This window comes from Leptonychotes weddellii, chromosome 9, assembly GCF_054177405.1.
Source record: "Leptonychotes weddellii isolate Sample4059 chromosome 9, ASM5417740v2, whole genome shotgun sequence".
In the NCBI taxonomy this organism is placed as follows: Eukaryota; Metazoa; Chordata; class Mammalia; order Carnivora; family Phocidae; genus Leptonychotes; species Leptonychotes weddellii.
Genome location: NC_138377.1, coordinates 3,284,632 through 3,303,526, shown reverse-complemented (window position 1 = coordinate 3,303,526; position 18,895 = coordinate 3,284,632). Strand labels below are relative to the sequence as shown.

The following is an 18,895-nucleotide window of genomic DNA, read 5'->3' as shown; positions in this document are numbered from 1 at the left end:
GTGTGTTTTTTTTTAAGTGGGCTCCACGCCCAGTGTGGAGACCAACATGGGGCTTGAACTCAAAACCCTGAGGTCAAGACCTAAGCCAAGATCAAGAGTCAGATGCTTAACCAACTGAGCTGCTCAGGCCCCACTCCATGTGTTTTTTTAAAGGTAGTTCACTGTATTATTAAAAAGTGTGAAATATAATTTAAAAAGGCAACTGTATCTCAGTGATAAATATGGAATATATGAAACATTGATTAATCCATGGGTAGAAAACTGAGGATAATCAATAAAAGAGATGCATTGATATAAGAATAATCTATGTGTAGGTTAGGGATACAAAGGCTCTTCTAGGGTTTTGTTTATCATAGCATTCAGAAAGTTATTATTAATGAATTAATGTTTTAATCAATAAATAGAAATGAATGATGAAATAAAAGGACAGTATTGGATCGATGATGACCACTGGTGGCGTATGAGTCGTATGTGATGAATACGTGGCTGGACATCTGAGGCCCAACACAAAAGAAATGTGATCTTTCTCGTCATACATTTATATTCTTTGTTAAAATTGGATCATTGAAATATCACTGTGGAAATAAGTTTTTCAAAAAGCTGAATTGTAGAAGCCATGTCCAATTTAAAAAATATGTGGGAGACAAGACATACTATTAATATATTTTGAAAACACTGAAGTCCAAAGAGAAATAAATGGTACCTGAATGTAACCTTTTTGGAGGACAAATTATAGATAATGTTTATGATCTGGGTCAGTGCAAAGTTCAAAGTAGGTTCATTTTCTTAAGACAAAAATGATATAGGGGTGCCTGGGTGGCTCAGTCGTTAAGTGTCTGCCTTCGGCTCAGGTCATGATCCCAAGGTCCTGGGATCGAGCCCCGCATTGGGCTCCCTGCTTCCTCTCCCACTCCCCCTGCTTGTGTTCTCTCACTGTGTCTCTCTGTCAAATAAATAAATAAAATCTAAAAAAAAAAAAAAGAAAAATGAAATAGACTTCAAATAATGATTGCCTAAATGCCTGACTAAATGAAGGATGTAAATCAAGGATAAATGGAATAATGTCTCCTCTTTTATCATCTGCTCTGCTCTGTACGCCTCAGAATGGACACACTCCAGCTGACTGTAATATTCTTCCAACTTCACGAGCCCTCTGGTTGCATCTATGCTTTAGGAGCATGACGACCACGTGAGTAATAGTCAAATTTCTTGTCTTGGCTTGAGTGGTTTGTTTAAGGCTATTTACTGTATTATTCAAAAGTATTCAAAAATACTATTATAAATATTATCAAAGAAGATAAAATCTGCCAATGTTATTTATTAGGTTGATATGAAGCATTATTTATCCATTTTATTTATTTTATATTTATATATTTCATTTTATTTACATATTTATATATATTATATTTTATAAATTTGTATTATATTGTAACTATATTTTAAAATATTTAATATTTTATATACATATTTTATGTATTTAGTTATACATTCTATTATATACTTATATACATTTTATATATGTATAATATATAACATTTTTATTTATATATAAAATATATATTATACAAATAAAGATAAAAAATAAATATCTAAATCCTGAGCCTATGAAATAAAAAGCAAGGCTCTATGGCAATTAAATCTCATTTTTTAAAATCACTTGCTCTGCTCTGTCCTCCTCAGAATGGATGCACTTGGTCTGATTTCATACCTTCACGGGCATGAGCTCTGTGGTTCCCTCTATGTAATTAGAAGATGCAGATTAAGGTGAGTAACAGTTGATGTTCTATTCTAGGTTAAGTGTTTTTTAAAGGTAATTCACTGTAGTATTTAAAAGTACAAAATGTACTTAAAGAGGGCAATGTATCTCAGTGATAAATATGGGATATATGAAAATTACATTAATTAATCCACGTTTGGAAAACTGAGGATAATTAATGAAAGAGACACATTGATATGGGAATAATCTATGTAACAGATTAGGAATGCAATAACTCTTCTTGGGTTCTGGTGAATCATAGTGTTTAGAAATTATTAGTAGTGAATTAATTTAATCATTAAAGAGAAATGAATGAAGGAAAAGAGAGAGGGTATTGGATCGATGATGACCACTGGTGGCGTATGAGTCGTGTATGATGAATACGTGTCTGGAACTCTGAGGTCCAACAGAAGAAATCTAGTCTATTCCCATTTTTTGAAGGTATCCTCTAGACATATACCAGGAATATACAAAGATCTTGTTTTTGGTCTCATAGTTCATGCACTTTCATGCTATTATTATAATTGGATCAATGAGAGAATCTATACATAAATATATAAATTGATATGAATGAGTGAAGTATTGTCCAATTATAAAAATATGTGATTATGCAAGAAATACTGTTCAGATCCTGTGAAAACACTGGGCTTCCATTGGAAGTAGATGGTACATGATTCTTGCATGTTTGGCTAAGAATGCCAGGGATAGGATAAGTCATGGACAATGTTCGGATTCTGGGTTAGTAGTAAATTTCAAAGTTACTTGTTTTCTTAATAGAAAAACAATATTTGTACCAAGTTAGTGATTACCTAAGTGCTTTACTAAATGAAAAGTGAAAAGCAACAATCACTGGAGAGAATATCTCACTTTTTTATCATCTGCTCTGCCTTGCACTCCTCAGAAGAGACACACTGGACCTGATCATGAACTCTAAGGCTGCAGTTCTGTTGCAGGAGTTTGGAGGCCAGTGTGAGTAATAATCAGAGTTCTTACCTTCATTCTGGTATTTTGCTTAAGGATATTCACTGTATTAGTAAAAAGTATGAACTATAATCAAAGAATGTGAACTGTATCCTAGTAACAATTACGGGATTAATATGAAGTATTATTTTGATTAATACATATATGAAAAACTGAGGATAGTTAATGGCAGAGATATTGTGAAATGATTCTGGTCACACACTAGGGAGCTCAAGCCCTTGTTTTATTTTTAATAGTAGAGTTTAGAATTATAATTAGTGAATTAATGAGTTAATCGATAAACAATACAGAAATGAATGAAGAGAAATTGGTCTTCTTTGGATCAATGGTAACTGTTGGTGTAGGAGTCACTCAGGATGAATGATATGTGTCTGGACCGCTGAGGTCCAACACAGAGGAAATGTGAGGTTTGTTTTTTTTTAATTGTCATCTGCTCTGATCTATACTCCTCAGAAGGAACCCACTTGAGATGATTAAAGCATCTTTCAAGGTCATGTGCTGTCCAGTTGCATCTATGTTGTTAGGAACATTGGAAAGACCAGTGTGAGTAATGTCAGTGTTTGAGCTTAGGTGGTTTGTTTAAGGGCACTCAGTGTATTATTCCAAATATTAAATATAATCAAAGAAGGCAAAATATGCCAGTGTCAAATATCATACTGATATCAAACATTAAGTTGATGAATCCATAAATGTAAACCTTGAGGTCAATTTTTGAAACAGAGTTAGTCTCTGGAAAAGATTGTAGGAAGAGATATTAAGGATATTAAGGGATCTTCTATTTATTTAGTTTTAATTTTGTGTATTTATTAATTTTGTTAAGCCATAAACAGTTCTTTATGAGGATGAAAAGAAAGAGGCCTAATCATGAGTCATTCGTGATGAATGGTGGTGGATGAATCATGGACAATGAATATTATGTGTCTGGATAACGAGGTGCAACATAATACCAAGATAGTGTATTCTGTTTATTTAATCCTATAGAAGGTGTCAGGAATATACCCAATGTAGGTATTGGGTTTATAGATTTAGATTATTATTGTTAATAGACTAATTATAGGACCATTAAAGAAATACAAATAATAAAGAAGAAAGGGCAAGGCATTGTTTAACTCTGAACATTTGTGGACAGGTATGAGCTATTATTAGTTCAATTGAAAACACTGAAACTCATTAAGGAATAAAGGGAACAAGAGTGTCATTTGAAAAAAAAAAAAGAAGAGTGTCATCTGTTTGACTAAGGATCGTATTAGCCCAGATAATTAAGAGTCAGTTTTTTGTTGTTGTTGTTGTATGTCTGTTTCAAGTCTCCTGCTGTTGATTTTGTTATGATAAAAGTATTTACATGAGGAATAATTTATAAATTCCTACATGAGTGGGCAAAAATGTGGAAATCAAGGATCAATGCGAATAAGAATTTAACATTTTTTTTAAATCATCACCTGTGCTTTGTCCTTCTCAGAATGGACACACTTGAGCTGATTCAAGCAGTACAACCTGGTGGCTTAGAGACCAGTGTGAGTAATAAGAGTCAAAGTTTTCGTCTGGGTTTTAATGATTTTTTTTTTCATGGTATTCCATGTATTTTTTTAAAAGTGCCATATTTAATAAAGATGGTCACCTGTAGCCCAGTGACAAATATTGAAATGACATGAAACATAAAAATGTAGGATATTTATTTATTTATTTATTTATTTATTTATTTATTTATTTTTAAAGATTTTATTTATTTGAGAGAGAGAATGAGACAGAGAGAGAGAGCATGAGAGGGGGGAGGATCAGAGGGAGAAGCAGACTCCCCGCTGAGCAGGGAGCCCGATGCTGGACTCGATCCCGGGACTCCAGGATCATGACCTGAGCCAAAGGCAGTCGCTCAACCAACTGAGCCACCCACGCGCCCCAAAATGTAGGATATTTAAAGAGAGAGATATATTGATGTGAAAATAATTCTATATACAGAATAGGGATTTCAGGGTTGCTATTTTTTTTGATAATTGGGTTTTAGAATAATTAGTGAATCAATAAATTAGTCACTAAGCGCTGTAGAAATGAGGAAAATAGGTACAATATTGGATCGATGACCACTGGTGGCGTATGAGTTGTGCACGATGAATATGTGTCTGGAACTCTGAGGTCCAACACAGATGGATTCTGGTCCATTGCCCCCATTTAAGTGATCTTTTAGACATGTGTCAGGAATATATAAGGATCTTCTTTTGGCCTTTACATTCAGGCATTTCTGTTATTATTATAATTAGTTCAATGAAATAATAAATATATAGAGAAAGATGAAGGTAGTGAAACTTTGTCCAGTTATTAAAATACGTGGTTAGGCAAGGAATACTTTTACTGTATATTAAAAACAAATACCTATTTTGAAAGATACATATGCATCTATTCTTTGACTAAAGATGATATAGTTATTCATAAGTAATAGTCAATATTCATGTTTTCTGTCAAGGACGATGTCATTATTATTCATTCACTGATTGAAAGGTGGAATACAGGGATGAATGAACATAAGATCTCAATCATTTTATATCTGCTCTGTCTATCCTCCTTAGAATGGTCACCCTCAGCTGATTGAAGCAATCCACCATAGCCATGAGTTTTGTGGTTGCATCTATGTGTGAAGAGCATGGAGCACAATGTGAGTAACAGTCAAAATTCTTTTCTTGGTTTTGTGGTTTTACAAAAAGGTTTTCACTGCATTATTAAAAAGTGTGAAATATGATCAGTGATCGGCCAAACATGCTTAAAAAAATACGATGTTAATATGAAGCATTAGTTAACTAATCTTTGTAGGAAATTTTTTTGTCAACTGTACTTCAATAAAAAAAAATCAATGGTACGATAAATAGAATGTAAATTGATAAATCTGAAGAGGGTAAAACACTTTATTGTTAACATATATAATAAGGAAATATAATTGGAATGGAAAATAAAATGATCAAGTATATATGTCTTGAGTGAGAATGATAGTGGTAAGTAATAGGTATTGATTGAGTCTATTAAAACTTTGACATTTAATTTAAGAGAAAAACAAATATTACCACTATTAAATGTCCAGATGACTATGCAAATGAAAAATGGAAACTATGAATCAATGGAGAAAAAGTCTCAACCATTTTAGTCACATTTTCTGCTTAGTACTCTTCAGAATGGATGCTGGAACTGATTTCAGCTTCTGCCTCATTAAATAGTCATGGTGCCACTGTATGGAGAGGGACCAAAGTAAGTAATGGTCAAAGTTGAATGAATAATATGGGTGTGGGACTCGGAGGGCCAATACAAAAGGAATCTAGTCTATTCCCCGTATTTCAAGTCATACTCTAGGCATATTTCAGGATTATACAGTGATTTTTTTCTTGGTCTTTGTGTTCATGAATTATAAAAATATAATTATGAAAGAATCAATAGCAGAATAAGTTAGCACATGTATAAATGAATAAAGATGAAGAGGGTGAAGCATTTTTCATTACTAAAATATATAGTCAGGAAAATGAATATTACTATCCACTGGAATGGATAATAAATGACCAACCAAATGAAGGTAAAAAGCAAGGGAGAATGGAGACAATTTCTCAATCTTGATATCATCTGCTGTGATGCTCTATACTTCTTAGAATGGTCACTCCTGACCTGATTTAAGGATTCTTCCAAGGTCACAAACTGTATGGTTGCATCTTTGTGTTAGGAACATGGAGAACAATGTGAGTAATAGTCAAAGTTCTTGACTTAGTTTGATTGGTTTTTTAAGAAAATTATTCACTGCATTATTAAACAGTATTGAATATAATCAAAGAAGGCCAACCATAGTGATATTTAATATCAGATTGATATGAGGCATTACATGTTTAGTCCATAAATGAAACATTGAGTTCAGTTAAATGAAAGAGATTTAGTCTTTATGTGAATGATTCTATAGGTGGATGTTATGGGATAATCAAGGACCTTATTCTTGTGTTTTTGTGATTTACATGCATTTCCTTATTAATTAGTTAATAAATAAATGTAGATGAGGATGAAGATGGGCAATTACGGTCCAGTGATGATAACTGGTGGCTTTTGAGTCATATGCAATGAATACCTCATATCTAGAACCCTGAGGTCCAACACAAAAAGACTAATCCATTCACCATATATTAAGACTGTAGATAGATTTCAGCATTCTACAGTGATCTTTTCCTTGGTCTTTGTGTTCTTAAATTTTAAAAATATGATTATAAAAGAATCAATGGCAAGAATAAATTTGCAAATGTATAAATGAATAAACATGAAGAGGGTGAAACATTGTTCACTACTAAAATATATAGTCAGGAAAATGAATATTAATATTCACTGGAATGGATAATAAATGGACCAAGTGTATTACATCTTTGAGTAAGGGTGACATGGATGGTGACGGGTAGTAGTCAGTATCACCCTGAGTCAGTTGTGAGTTTGATGTTTATTGTACTGAGAGGAAAATAAATATCACTGTACATTAATAAACACTTAAATGACTATGTACGTGATCGATTTAAACTGTGGGTCAATGGGGAGAATGTCTCTCTCTCTTTTTTTTATCATTGTGTCTTCTTGGTACTCTTCAGAATGGATGCACTGAGCTGATTTTAGCTTTTGCCATAGTTAAGATTATGTAGTCTCTGTGTCAGGAAAGAGAACAAAGTGAGTAATAGTCAAAGATCTTAGCTTGGTTTTAATCATTTGTTTGTTTTTGTTTTTGTTTTTTTTAAATATTATTTTATTATGTTATGTTAGTCACCATACAATACATCATTAGTTTTTGATGTGGTGATCCGCGATTCATTGTTTTCATATAACACCCAGTGTTCCATGCAGTACGTGCTCTCCTTAATACCCATCACCGATCTAACCCATTCCCCACCCCATTCCCCTCTAAAACCCTCAGTTTGTTTCCTGGAGTCCATAGTCTCTCATGGTTTGTCTCCCTCTCTGATTTCCCCCCCCCCATTTTTCCCTTCCTTCTCCTAATGTCCTCCATGCTATTCCTTATGTTCCACAAATAAGTGAAACCATATGATAATTGACTTTCTCTGCTTGACTTATTTCACTTAGCATAATCTCCTCCAGTCCCATCCATGTTGATGTAAAAGTTGGGTATTCATCCTTTCTGATGGCTGAGTAATATTCCATTGTACATATGGACCACATCTTCTTTATTCATTCATCTGTTGAAGGGCATCTCGGCTCTTTCCACAGTTTGGCTATTGCGGACATTGCTGCTATGAACATTGGGGTGCACATGGCCCTTCTTTTCACTACTGTGTTTTTGGGGTAAATACACAGGAGTGCAATTACTGGGTCATAGGGTAGCTCTATTTTTAATTTTTTGAGGTACCTCCACACTGTTTTCCAAAGTGGCTGTACCAACTTTCCAAAGTGGCTGTACCAACTTGTGCCACTTTCCACCAAAAGTGTAAGAGGATTCCCCTTTCTTCACAACCTCTACAACATTTGTTGTTTCTTGCCCTGTCAATTTTTGCTGTTTTAACTGGTGTAAGGTGGTATCTGACTGTGGTTTTGATTTGAATTTCCCTGATGGCTAATGATGATGAACATTTTTTCATGTGTCTGTTAGCCATTTGTATGTCTTCTTCAGAGAAGTGTCCGTTCATGTCTTCTGCCCATTTTTTGACTGGATTATTTTTTGCGTGTTGAGTTTGAGACGTTCTTTATTAATCATTTGTTTAAGAGTATTCTCAGCATTGTTAAAATGTATTAAACAGAACAAAAAAGTTATCCATGGCACAAAAATAGATATAATAGGAAACATTGTGTTGATGAATCAAAAAAAAAACAAAACAGGAAAATACATCGTATATAGTATATGGGAATGGATTCTATAGAACAGCATTGAGCACATTCAGCGATTTTGTGCTCATGTTTTCTTGAATAAATGTGTCTTTTATTAATATCTAAGAACTAATGATTTAATTGAGGACAAATGTAAAACGCATGAAGAAAGTGAGGGTCTCGCATGGATAGGTAATGATGATTGGTGGTGTATGAGTTGTCGATGAGTAATACGTGTGGGGTTCAACACAATACCTAGTCTATTTCCTGTTTGAAATGATCCAGAAGTCACATGTTAGGAATATATAGATATCATGTTCTCATTTTAGATTCATACATTTAGATTCACTATTACTAATGAATCGATGATAGAACCAGCAAACAAATATAAATAGATAAAGAAGAGGATGAAGTGTTTTTCAATTATAAACCTATGTGATGATCAGGCAAAAAATATTACTAAAAATTGAAAACACTGATGCTTATTAAGAAATAAATGGATTAAGAATATTATCTCTTTGGTTTACGATCATGTAGACACTGTTTAGTAAGAGTCAATTTTACTGTTCTATATCAGATCCAAGTTTGAGATTATTCCTTTTGTTAAGAGAAAAAAACATTTATGGAAAATTAATAAATATATCAATGAGTAACTGAAATGCAGAAATCAAGGACCAATGGAGATAAGATCTGCATTTTTTGTTTGTTTGTTTTGTTTTTTTAGTAATCACCTGTTCTGCTCTGTATTCTTCAGAGCAGACCCAGTTGAGCTGATTTAACACTTTCCATGGTCACGAGCTCTATGGTTGCATATGTGTGCTAGGAGCATGGAGACCAATGTGAGTAGTAGTCAAAGTGTTTGTCTTGGTTTAGGTGGTTTTTTAAAGAGTATTCAATGTATTATTAAAAAGATGGCCAATTGTACAGTTGTGATAAATGTGAGATTGATTTTTTTTAAAGATTTTATTTATTTGAGAGAGAGAGAGAGAGCACAAAGGGGAGAGGGTCCAAGGGAGAAGCAGACTCCCTGCAGAGCAGGGAGCCTGATGCGGGACTCGATCCTGGGACTCCAGGATTATGACTTGAGCCGAAGGCAGTAGCTTAACCAACAGAGCCACCCAGGCACTCTAAATGTGAGAATGAGATGGTGCATTACATTGATTATTACATATATGTAAAGCTGAGGTTAATTAATGAAAGTCCACTATACAGATTCAGGACATAAAAACTCTCCTTGGGTTTTTATGAATTATAGTGATTACAGATTATTATTAATGAATTAATGATCAATAAACAAATGGAATTGAATGAAGAAAAAGAGGGACAATACTGGATTGATGATGACCACTGGTGGCGTATGAGTTATGTACGATGAATACGTGTCTGGAACTCTGAGGTCCAACAGAAGAGAAGTCTAGTCCATTCCCTTTTTTTAAAGCAATTCTACATACAGAGGTCAGGAATACACAAAGATCTTTTTGGCCTTTGTGCTCATGGTTTTTCATTCCATTATTATAATTGGATAAGTGAATTGAAAGAAAGAAAGAGAAAAAGAAAGAGAGAAAGATAAGTGGAGTGAACCATTGTCCAATTATAAAAATACGTGATCAGGCAAGAAATGCTGTGGATATATTTTCAAAACACTGAAGTTCAACAGCATATGACTGTTACTTCTTAGATTAGGGAGAGTATAGACAGTATAAATTATAGACAGTGTTTATGTTTTGGGTCAGTGGCAAATTCAAAATTGTTTTCTTAAGAGAAAATGAAATAAATACACTTGAAATTAACGATTGCACAAATGACTGTCTAAATTAAAGATGAAAGGCAAGGATCAGTGGAGAGATGGCATAATTTTTTTTTATCATCTGTTCTGCTCTGTACTCCTCAGAATGGGCACACTTGAGCTGATGTCAGCATCTTTCATGGTCTTGAGCTCCTGGTTCCATGTATTTGTTAGAGGCATGGAGACCAAAGTGAGTAACAACGTTCTCATCTTGGTTTGTGTTCTTTTAGAGTATTCAATGTGTAACAAGCTTTGAAATATAATCAAATAAGGCCACATGTAGCCTAATAGTAAATACAGGGTAGATATGAAGCATTATATCAATGGGTGCATATATAAAAACCTGAAGATATTAATGAAAGAGATATATTGATATGACAATTGTTCTATATACAAATTAGAGATATCAGGGCTCTTTCTCAGTTTTTGTGAGTCATAGAGTTTGAAAGTATAATTAGTTGAATTAATGAATTAATCAATAAATATCATAGAAATGAATGAAGAGAAAGTGGACTAATCTTGGATCAATGATGACGGCTGGTGGCGTATGAGTCATATACGATGAATGCTACGTGTCTGGAACTCTGAGGTCCAACCCAAAAGAAATCTAGTCCATTTTCTCTTTTTGAAATGATTCTATAAACAGATGTCAGAAACATACAAGGATTTCATTTTGGTCTTTGTGTTCATGTATATTCAAACTATTATTACAATTGGACCAATGAAAGAACATTGAAAATGTATAGGTAAAGATGAATAAGGTTAAGCATTGTCCAATTATAAAAATATATGGTAAGAGAAAAAATGCTGTTGATATATATTGAAAACTCTGATATTCACTAAGAAGTAAATATTCTTTGATTAAGGATGATACAGACAGCATTACCAATAGTCAGTGCTCAGGTTCTGTGTCAGTGGCAAGACCTACACTGTTTATTTAAGAGAAGGTAAAAATGTTATCCCAAATAACTACCTAGATGACTGACTAAATAAAAAGTGGAATACAAGAGCTGATGCTGATAATGTCTCAAGCTTTCTTTATCTCCTCCTCTGTTCTGTAAGCCTCAGAACGGACACCCTTGAGCTGATGGAAGATCCTCCAGGGTCGTGAGCTCCATGGTTACATCTCTGCTTTAGGAGCATGGAGATCAATGTGAGTAATAGTCAAGGTTGTTCTCTTGGTTTCAGTGTTTGCTTGTTTTTTTTTTTTTTTTTTAAAGGCATTCACTGTATTATTTTAAAAATATGAAATATAATTTTGAAGGTTAACTGTGGCCCCGGCATAAGTATGGGGTTGATGTGAAGCATTGTTTTGATTAATCCTTACATGCAACTTTGAAATAAAGTAATGAAAAAGGTGTATTACCATGAGTAATAGTTCTATAGACAGATGTTAGAGATATTTAAGGATCTTACTCTCATGTTTTAGGACTTCAGGTAGTTCTTTTATTATTATTGATGAATTAATAAAATTCATATAGACACAAATTAAAATGAGGGCCAAGTCTGGATCAATGATGACCACTGGTGGCGGTATGAGTCATGGATGATGACTACTACATGTCTGGAACTCTGAGGTCCAACACTAATACAAGAGAAATCTAGACTATTCCTCTGTTGAAACAAAATCCTATAGATAAATGTTAGAGATACGTAAGAATCTTTTGCTTCTAATTTTATGGCTCATAGATTATGATTATATTAATATCAAAGAGTCAATGGAAGGATCAATAAAAATATTTAAATGATTAAAGATGAATGGAGTGAGGCATATTCCAAATTGTGAAAAGATGTGATAAGGAGAACAATGTTATTAATATAATCTGGAATGCATAATAAGTAGACCAAAGGTATTACCTTGGATTACATAGCCATTGGTAAGTAATAATCAATGTTTTGTTCTGAATCAATGAATGAGAAGTTCAACATTTGTTTTAGTAAGAGAAAAGTAAGCAAATACCACAGTCAATTAATAAATATTAAATGGCTGAGTAAATGAAAGGTGGAATACAAAGGACCAATGGATAGAAGATCTCAAACTTTATTTTCTGCTTTCTCTTGTACTCCTCAGAATGGGCACTGCCACACCAATTCTGGCATTCTGCCATGGCCTTAATGGCTGTCTTAGGAGCATGGAGACCAGAGTGTGTGAGTAATAGTCAAAGTTCTTGTCTTGGTTTGGGCAATTTAAGAGAGGTGAATGCATTATTAAGAAGTAGGAAGTAGGGGGACGCCTGGGTAGCTCAGTCGGTTAAGCGCCTGCCTTAGGCTTAGGTCGTGATCCCAGAGTCCTGGGATCGAGTCCTGCATCAGGCTCCTTGCTCAGTCAGGAGCCTGCTTCTCCCTCTGCCTGCCACTCCTCCTGCTTGTGCTTGCACTCTCTTGCTCTCTCTCTCTGACAAATAAATAAAAAATCTTTAAGAAAAAAAAGTTTAAAAAAGAAGTAGGAAATAGGGGCACCTGAGGGGCTCAGTTGGTGAAGCGTCCAACTCTTGGTTTTGGCTCAGGTCATGATCTCTGGGTCATGAGATTGAGCCCTGAACTGGTCTCTGTGCTCAGCTGGGAATCTGCTTGAGATTCTCTCCCTCTCTCCCTTCACCTGCAAATGCTCTCTCTCTAAAATAAATAAATAAATCTTTATATAATAAAAAAAAAAGAAGTAGGAAATATAATCAAAAAGAGCCAAACATGATCCAGTAATAAACATGGGACTGACATGAAACATTATGTTGCTATGTCCATACATGAAACACTGAGGCCAATTTAAGAAACAGATCTAATGTCTGTGAGAAATGATTTTATAGATAAATATTAGGGATGTTGAGGCTCTTATTCTGGGTTTTTTTGGATTTATGTATATTTCTTCATGAGTAAGTAGCAAATTAATGAATAAATCAATAGGCAAAATATAAATGAAAAGAATTCAGAAACTTGGACCATTGACAGTGACTGGTAGTGTATGAATTAAGAATGATGAATAATATGTGTCTGGACATCTGTATGGAAGTGTTAAATCACTATATTGTACACCTGAAACTAATATTACACCATATGTAACCAATTGGAATTTAATTAATTAATTTTTAAAAGATTTCATTTATTTGAGGGAGAGAGAGTGAGCAAGAGAAAGCGCACAAGCAGGGTGTGTGGTAGGCAGAGGGTGAGGGAGAAGCAGACTTCCCGTTGGGCAGGGAGCCCGACATGGGGCTCGATCCCATGACCTGAGCTCAAAGCAGATGCTTAATCAGCTGAGCCACCCAGGTGCCCCTAACCAATTGGAATTTAAATAAAAACTTTAAAAAATTAAATTTGAAAAAAGAATTCATATTCATTCCCCTCCCTTTATTTTCCCATCTACTTTCTACTCTGCAGAGTGGACACACTTGAGCTGATTCTATAATGATCAAGACCTTTATGGTTCAGTGCGAGTACTAGTCCCAATTCTTGCCTTTGTTGGGGCTATTTGTTGAGGGCATTCACGGTTGTCTGTACGATTAAAAAGTATGGAATATATTCAAAGAAGTCCACATAAGGACCAATGATGAGATTGTGTCACAAACCAAGGTTCATGATAAATCTGATTTAGCACAACACACACCCTTTTATAAAAGAAATTCTATCCTTTTAGCTCTGAGGGTATGGGACCCAGAGTCAATTGTCTGCAGCAGTCCTCGTTCTTATGTTGGGTAGTTTATTTAATGGTGCTCAGTATATTATTAAAATGGATGGATAACTTAATAAATTAATTAATAAAATGGAGGTCCATTCATGAGCCAGATGTAAGAATATGGCATATATCACTGTTTATGAGAAATTTCTGTCATGATTCCCTCATGTTCAGTATTTAAACCCCAAATCTCGTTTGTCAACATCCTCTTTACATTCAGCAGGATGGATGCACCGTAGCTAATTAAATTACTCTCCAATCATGAAGATCTTTGCCTTATCCCTGTGGGAAGGAGCATATCATGCTACGTAAGTAACCAAGTTCTTGGTTTGGTGGTTAGTTTGTGGGTTTTCATTGTATCAGTTAAAAAAAAAAGCTCCCATCTGTTACCATGCAACACTATTACAATACCACTGACCATATTCCCAATGCTCTGCCTTTTATTCCTTTGACTTGTTCATTCCATAACTGGGGGTCTGTATCTCCCACCCCTCCACCCATTATACCCATCCCACCCCCGCACTTTAGGTGACCATCAGTATCTTCTCTCTATGTATAGGTCTGACTCTGATTTTTGTTTATTCTTTTGGTTTGCTTTTTAGATTCTACATATAAGTGAAATCATACGCTATTTGCCTTTCTTAAACTTGTTTTACTTAGCATCGTACCCTCTAAGAGTTGTTCAATCACTGTGTTATGCACTTGAAACTAATGTAACATGGTGTGTTGGCTATACTGAAATAAAAGAAAAATATATGGAAAATGTAAACAAAAAATGGAAGGAAATAAAACAAATATAAATAACTTTTACAATGTCATGCATAGACCAATAATGTAAATATGTTACAAACCACAGTTTATAATTAATCAAATGTGGTACAAATGTAGTACAAGTAAAAAACCTAGCTTTTTTCATTCATTTCCAAACTTCAAGTCTCATTTTATGTTTGTCCCATTTATTATTTATTTAGTCCCTCTGATTAAACATTCCTCTCTTCATGAAGATCTAGGCTGTTACTCATTTCAGGGGTCAGTATTCTAGTTGTTGAATAGGATGGTGGGTTCATTCTTAGTCACTGTAACACCAAAAAATGGTTCAATGTAACATCTGAAAGTTAAATGCAGAAGGGCCAGGCCTGGACCGATGATGTGAATGGAATGCATCTGAATGAAAATTATGATCAATCATTTTTTTGAACCACTGAGGTCCATTGCACAAAGAGAACTACTCTATGACTTTGCGGCGATGATCTCAGGAAAGTTTAAGAATCTAGTTGAGAAGGGTTCATGGATATTGATTTTATATTATTAGTGAATAAAGGAATTCATCAATAAACAAATATATTCAAAGGTAAAGAAAAATAGAAATAGAAATAGAAAAAGACCAATTTAGGGACACCTGGGTGGCTCAGTTGGTTAAGTGTTTGCCTTCAGCTTAGGTCATGATCCCAGGGCCCTGGGATTGAACCCCGCATTGTTTCCCTGCGTAGTGGGGGGAGTCTGCTTCTCCCTCTGCCCCTCCCCCTGCTTGTGTGCTCTCTCTCACTCACTCTCTCTCAAGTAAATAAATAAAATCTTTAAAAAAAGAAAGAAAAAGACCAATTCAAAGGATATGTTACAAAACAGGAAATACTACTAATTCAGTTCTGATATATTTTGGTCCATTAAGAAAAAAAATATATAGGGTGCCTGGGTGGCTCAGTTGGTTAAGCGACTGCCTTCGGCTCAGGTCATGATCCTGGAGTCCCTGGATCGAGTCCTGCATCGGGCTCCCTGCTCGGCAGGGAGTCTGCTTCTCCCTCTGGCCCTCCCCACTCCCATGTGCTCTCTCTCATTCTCTCTCTCTCAGATAAATGAATAAAATCTTTAAAAAAATAAAAAAATATATAGATTAAGGTTGTTACCACTTAGCATAAGAAGCAGCTAGACATAGGTATTTAATGGTCAGTGTTCTGCTCTTAGTTTGCAGTGGGTTCCTAGATGTTTGATTTATGAAGAAAGGAAAAATTAAAATTGAACAAATGGTTAACTAAATGAGTAAGTGCCAAGTATGAACCAGTGATGAGTATATTTTATTCTTTTTTACATCTGCTTTGTACCCCTGAATGGCCACACATTGGCCATTTCAGTCATTATATTTAATGATGAAGATCCTGACTGTGACCAATGTGGCCAAGGACAGTATAGATTGGGGTAAGTAGTAGATTAAGTTTTTATTCTTGGTTTCGTCCTTTTATTCATGGATGATGACTGTATTGTTTAAAAAGAATAAATGGCTTCATGCAATCATAAATTGAAATCATTGAAGACCATTCATGGACAAATGATAAGAATTTATCCTGACAAGATCATGCTTAATTCATTTTTCAAAACTGAAAAAAACAAAACAAAACAGATCTCCATTCAAAAAATAGATTTAGACTACTCTCCCTCTCAGATTAAGAAGATTATAGATCTTTGTTCAGTGAGAAATGGAATAAATGATGAATGAAATAGAGAATGATTGAATGACACAGTGAGGTAATGATTGACTGAGTCTTTGTGGAAACAAAAGGAAATCTATTGATGAAAATGTGAAGGAGTATGCAAATGTGTTAATAAATTGACAATGAGTTGAGTAAATGGATATGTGCATAAATGCATGATGAATTAATTAATGAATTAATGCGTGGATGAGACCATGTGTAAGTAAAAGTGTCAAAAGGATAATGAGTGAGTGATGAATGAATGAGTCCGTGAGTGAATGAGTGAAAGAGTAGTTGCTCAAGGAGGACCAGTAAGTGAAGGATGAGTGCACAAATGGATGCGAGAATGAATAAGCGAATCCCCGAATGAGCTCCTGAATTACTAGAGAATTGAAAATTAACTGGTAATGAGGGAATGAATGAACCGTGGGTTAATGTATGCATCAATGAGTGAATAAGTAACCAAATGAATTAAGTAATAAGCCAACAACTGAGTGGGTGAAGAAATTAATAAATCAATGAGAGAAGGAAAAAGTTGAATAATTTAACTAATGTGTAAATAAATAAGTCCACAAATGAGACAAATTAATGAGTGGATGCATTAGCAAGTGGATGGAGGAATGGAGTGGATATTAGAGTGAGTGAATAAAATAATGAATTAGTGAGTGAGTCAATGAGTCAGTGGATGGGAATGTAATCCAAGAACAACTTCACTGAATGAATGAGTAAAGGGGGGAGTCAAGAAAGGAGTGAGTGAGTCAGTCAGTGATCCATGTGTGAGGCAGTGCATGAGTGAGCTCACACTGGGATCCCTTCCCCGACTGCTCCAGAGAGAGCTCGCCACACCCCAACCTCACGGCATGCTGGGAATGCCGGCACGTTGTAAACAGCTTCACGGGAGCGCCCATGCTACTCCATCATGGGCATTGGTGTACATGTCATCACTAGATGGATGTGCCCCGAGAGCCAGGAACCGGGTCACATTCTTCTCTGGAGCCTAGGAGGCGCCCAGTAAATTATTGCTGAATGAATTAATGAAGAACTAAAAATACATGTGCTTTTGTGGAACCGGGATGGCCCTTCTCAGAATGGTCTGGGAACTGTGCTGTGGGGAAGTGTGCTGTGTGTCAGATGGTCTGTGGCATCCTCCTACGCAAGTCCAGATTCTCCCTTGGGTCTGGCTTCTAGGGTTCAGTGCCAGACAGTGAGACAGGATACTGGCAGTTCTGACTACCCTGGACCTTGGCCCATCCTTGGGCAACGTTGGCTTGCCATTGGGGAATCAAAGTCCTGGGTCTTCCCGAAAGCTGCCCTTGCGTCTGCCAAGACTGGAGGTCGAAAATAACCTGGTCTTGTTTTTATGCCTCCAGCCAGTGGGCCAGCTCCTTGCCCGTGCAAGCAAGCCGAGTTCCTCTGGTTGTCGTTGTAGGACTTTGGGTTAGACTTAAGGTGCCTCTGGACCTCCAGTCTCAGCATCATCCGCTCGATAAGGGTAACAGTTGTTATGGGAATTAACCTTGTCTAGCAGGAGTTTATTAGAATGTCCACACTATGGTACTTGGGAGGGAATAGAAGCCTCAGAAATCACCTAAAGTAGCTGTAATTGAATGGTTTCAACTGTACTTATTTGGAAACTCCCAAATGATACCCAACTAATACCCAGATTCCCTGTCCCAGAAGAATGGCGAGTCTAATGAAGTTCTGGAAGAATGCCAGTTTGGATGGGACCGGCTGGCCCAGACCATGCACCTTTAAGGCAGCAGAACATGCCATTCTGCCAGGGACAGATGACAAGAAAAGTAAGTTGGCAACACCTTTGCCCTATGTGGGGTATTTGCCCAAGACCCACCCTCCGTCCCCTCTGCCCCCAATATTACATCCTCCCTCCCTCCTGCAATTATATGTTGTAATTTTTTACCCACTTTATGGCTGACACTGACCACTCCTCTTCCTCTCCTGTCTTGCTGGCTCCTGACCCTGGATTCCATCTCTCACTCCTGATTTTGTGTCCTTTGGACTTGGTGATGGAACTTGGTCATTTGGCCTGGAATATGGCTTCCTCCTTCCTGACGATTTGATTTCAGCTCAAATCACTGGCCTTTCTACTTCAGAGTGAATCAGGTAGAGGCCCCCCTCCCCCACCATTCTCAGTTGTGGACATGTGGGACCCTAATTTTGAGTCTTCTGGGCAGTGAGCACTCCGGACCCCCTGAATTCTGAGGGTGGGCAGCAGGATCAACATTGGTGGCTTTTGGCTAGAATCAAAGGTGTGACTGGCTCATGTGTGTGGACGTAGGAGACAGGACCTACGTGCTCCCATTCCCCAGGATTGCTGGGTAAACCAGCTGTCTGGATCTCACAGTGGTCAGCAACTTCCAGTAGATTCTTGTCTGTGCTTCCACCGGTTGCTCAGCTTTGTGCTA

At 36.0% G+C, this 18,895-nt stretch overlaps 1 long non-coding RNA gene, 8 other non-coding genes and 2 pseudogenes across 9 annotated transcripts; all 11 read left to right on the top strand.

Moving 5' to 3' along the window:
• The first annotated feature begins 6 nt into the window (after window positions 1–6).
• On the top strand, window positions 7–18,096 carry LOC145723355 (uncharacterized). Its single transcript, XR_014148284.1, has 11 exons — window positions 7–1,189; window positions 1,681–1,764; window positions 2,658–4,251; window positions 5,299–5,384; window positions 5,885–5,968; window positions 9,279–9,393; window positions 10,446–10,530; window positions 11,403–11,493; window positions 12,412–12,488; window positions 13,713–14,315; window positions 16,137–18,096. It is a non-coding gene; the product is annotated as an uncharacterized LOC145723355 (long non-coding RNA).
• LOC115938039 (small nucleolar RNA SNORD113/SNORD114 family) lies at window positions 434–505 on the top strand. The gene has a single exon (XR_004073233.1). It is a non-coding gene; the product is annotated as a small nucleolar RNA SNORD113/SNORD114 family (small nucleolar RNA).
• LOC115938038 (small nucleolar RNA SNORD113/SNORD114 family) lies at window positions 2,092–2,163 on the top strand. Its single transcript, XR_004073232.1, has one exon. It is a non-coding gene; the product is annotated as a small nucleolar RNA SNORD113/SNORD114 family (small nucleolar RNA).
• LOC115938051 (small nucleolar RNA SNORD113/SNORD114 family) lies at window positions 3,056–3,127 on the top strand. The gene has a single exon (XR_004073244.1). It is a non-coding gene; the product is annotated as a small nucleolar RNA SNORD113/SNORD114 family (small nucleolar RNA).
• Window positions 3,603–3,676, top strand: LOC115938057 (small nucleolar RNA SNORD113/SNORD114 family). Its single transcript, XR_004073249.1, has one exon. It is a non-coding gene; the product is annotated as a small nucleolar RNA SNORD113/SNORD114 family (small nucleolar RNA).
• Window positions 4,805–4,873, top strand: LOC115938034 (small nucleolar RNA SNORD113/SNORD114 family; annotated as a pseudogene).
• On the top strand, window positions 6,776–6,850 carry LOC115938040 (small nucleolar RNA SNORD113/SNORD114 family). The gene has a single exon (XR_004073234.1). It is a non-coding gene; the product is annotated as a small nucleolar RNA SNORD113/SNORD114 family (small nucleolar RNA).
• LOC115938021 (small nucleolar RNA SNORD113/SNORD114 family) lies at window positions 9,885–9,956 on the top strand. Its single transcript, XR_004073219.1, has one exon. It is a non-coding gene; the product is annotated as a small nucleolar RNA SNORD113/SNORD114 family (small nucleolar RNA).
• Window positions 10,861–10,935, top strand: LOC115938027 (small nucleolar RNA SNORD113/SNORD114 family). The gene has a single exon (XR_004073224.1). It is a non-coding gene; the product is annotated as a small nucleolar RNA SNORD113/SNORD114 family (small nucleolar RNA).
• On the top strand, window positions 11,848–11,923 carry LOC115938049 (small nucleolar RNA SNORD113/SNORD114 family). Its single transcript, XR_004073243.1, has one exon. It is a non-coding gene; the product is annotated as a small nucleolar RNA SNORD113/SNORD114 family (small nucleolar RNA).
• Window positions 13,273–13,354, top strand: LOC115938056 (small nucleolar RNA SNORD113/SNORD114 family; annotated as a pseudogene).
• Window positions 18,097–18,895: the final 799 nt, after the last annotated feature.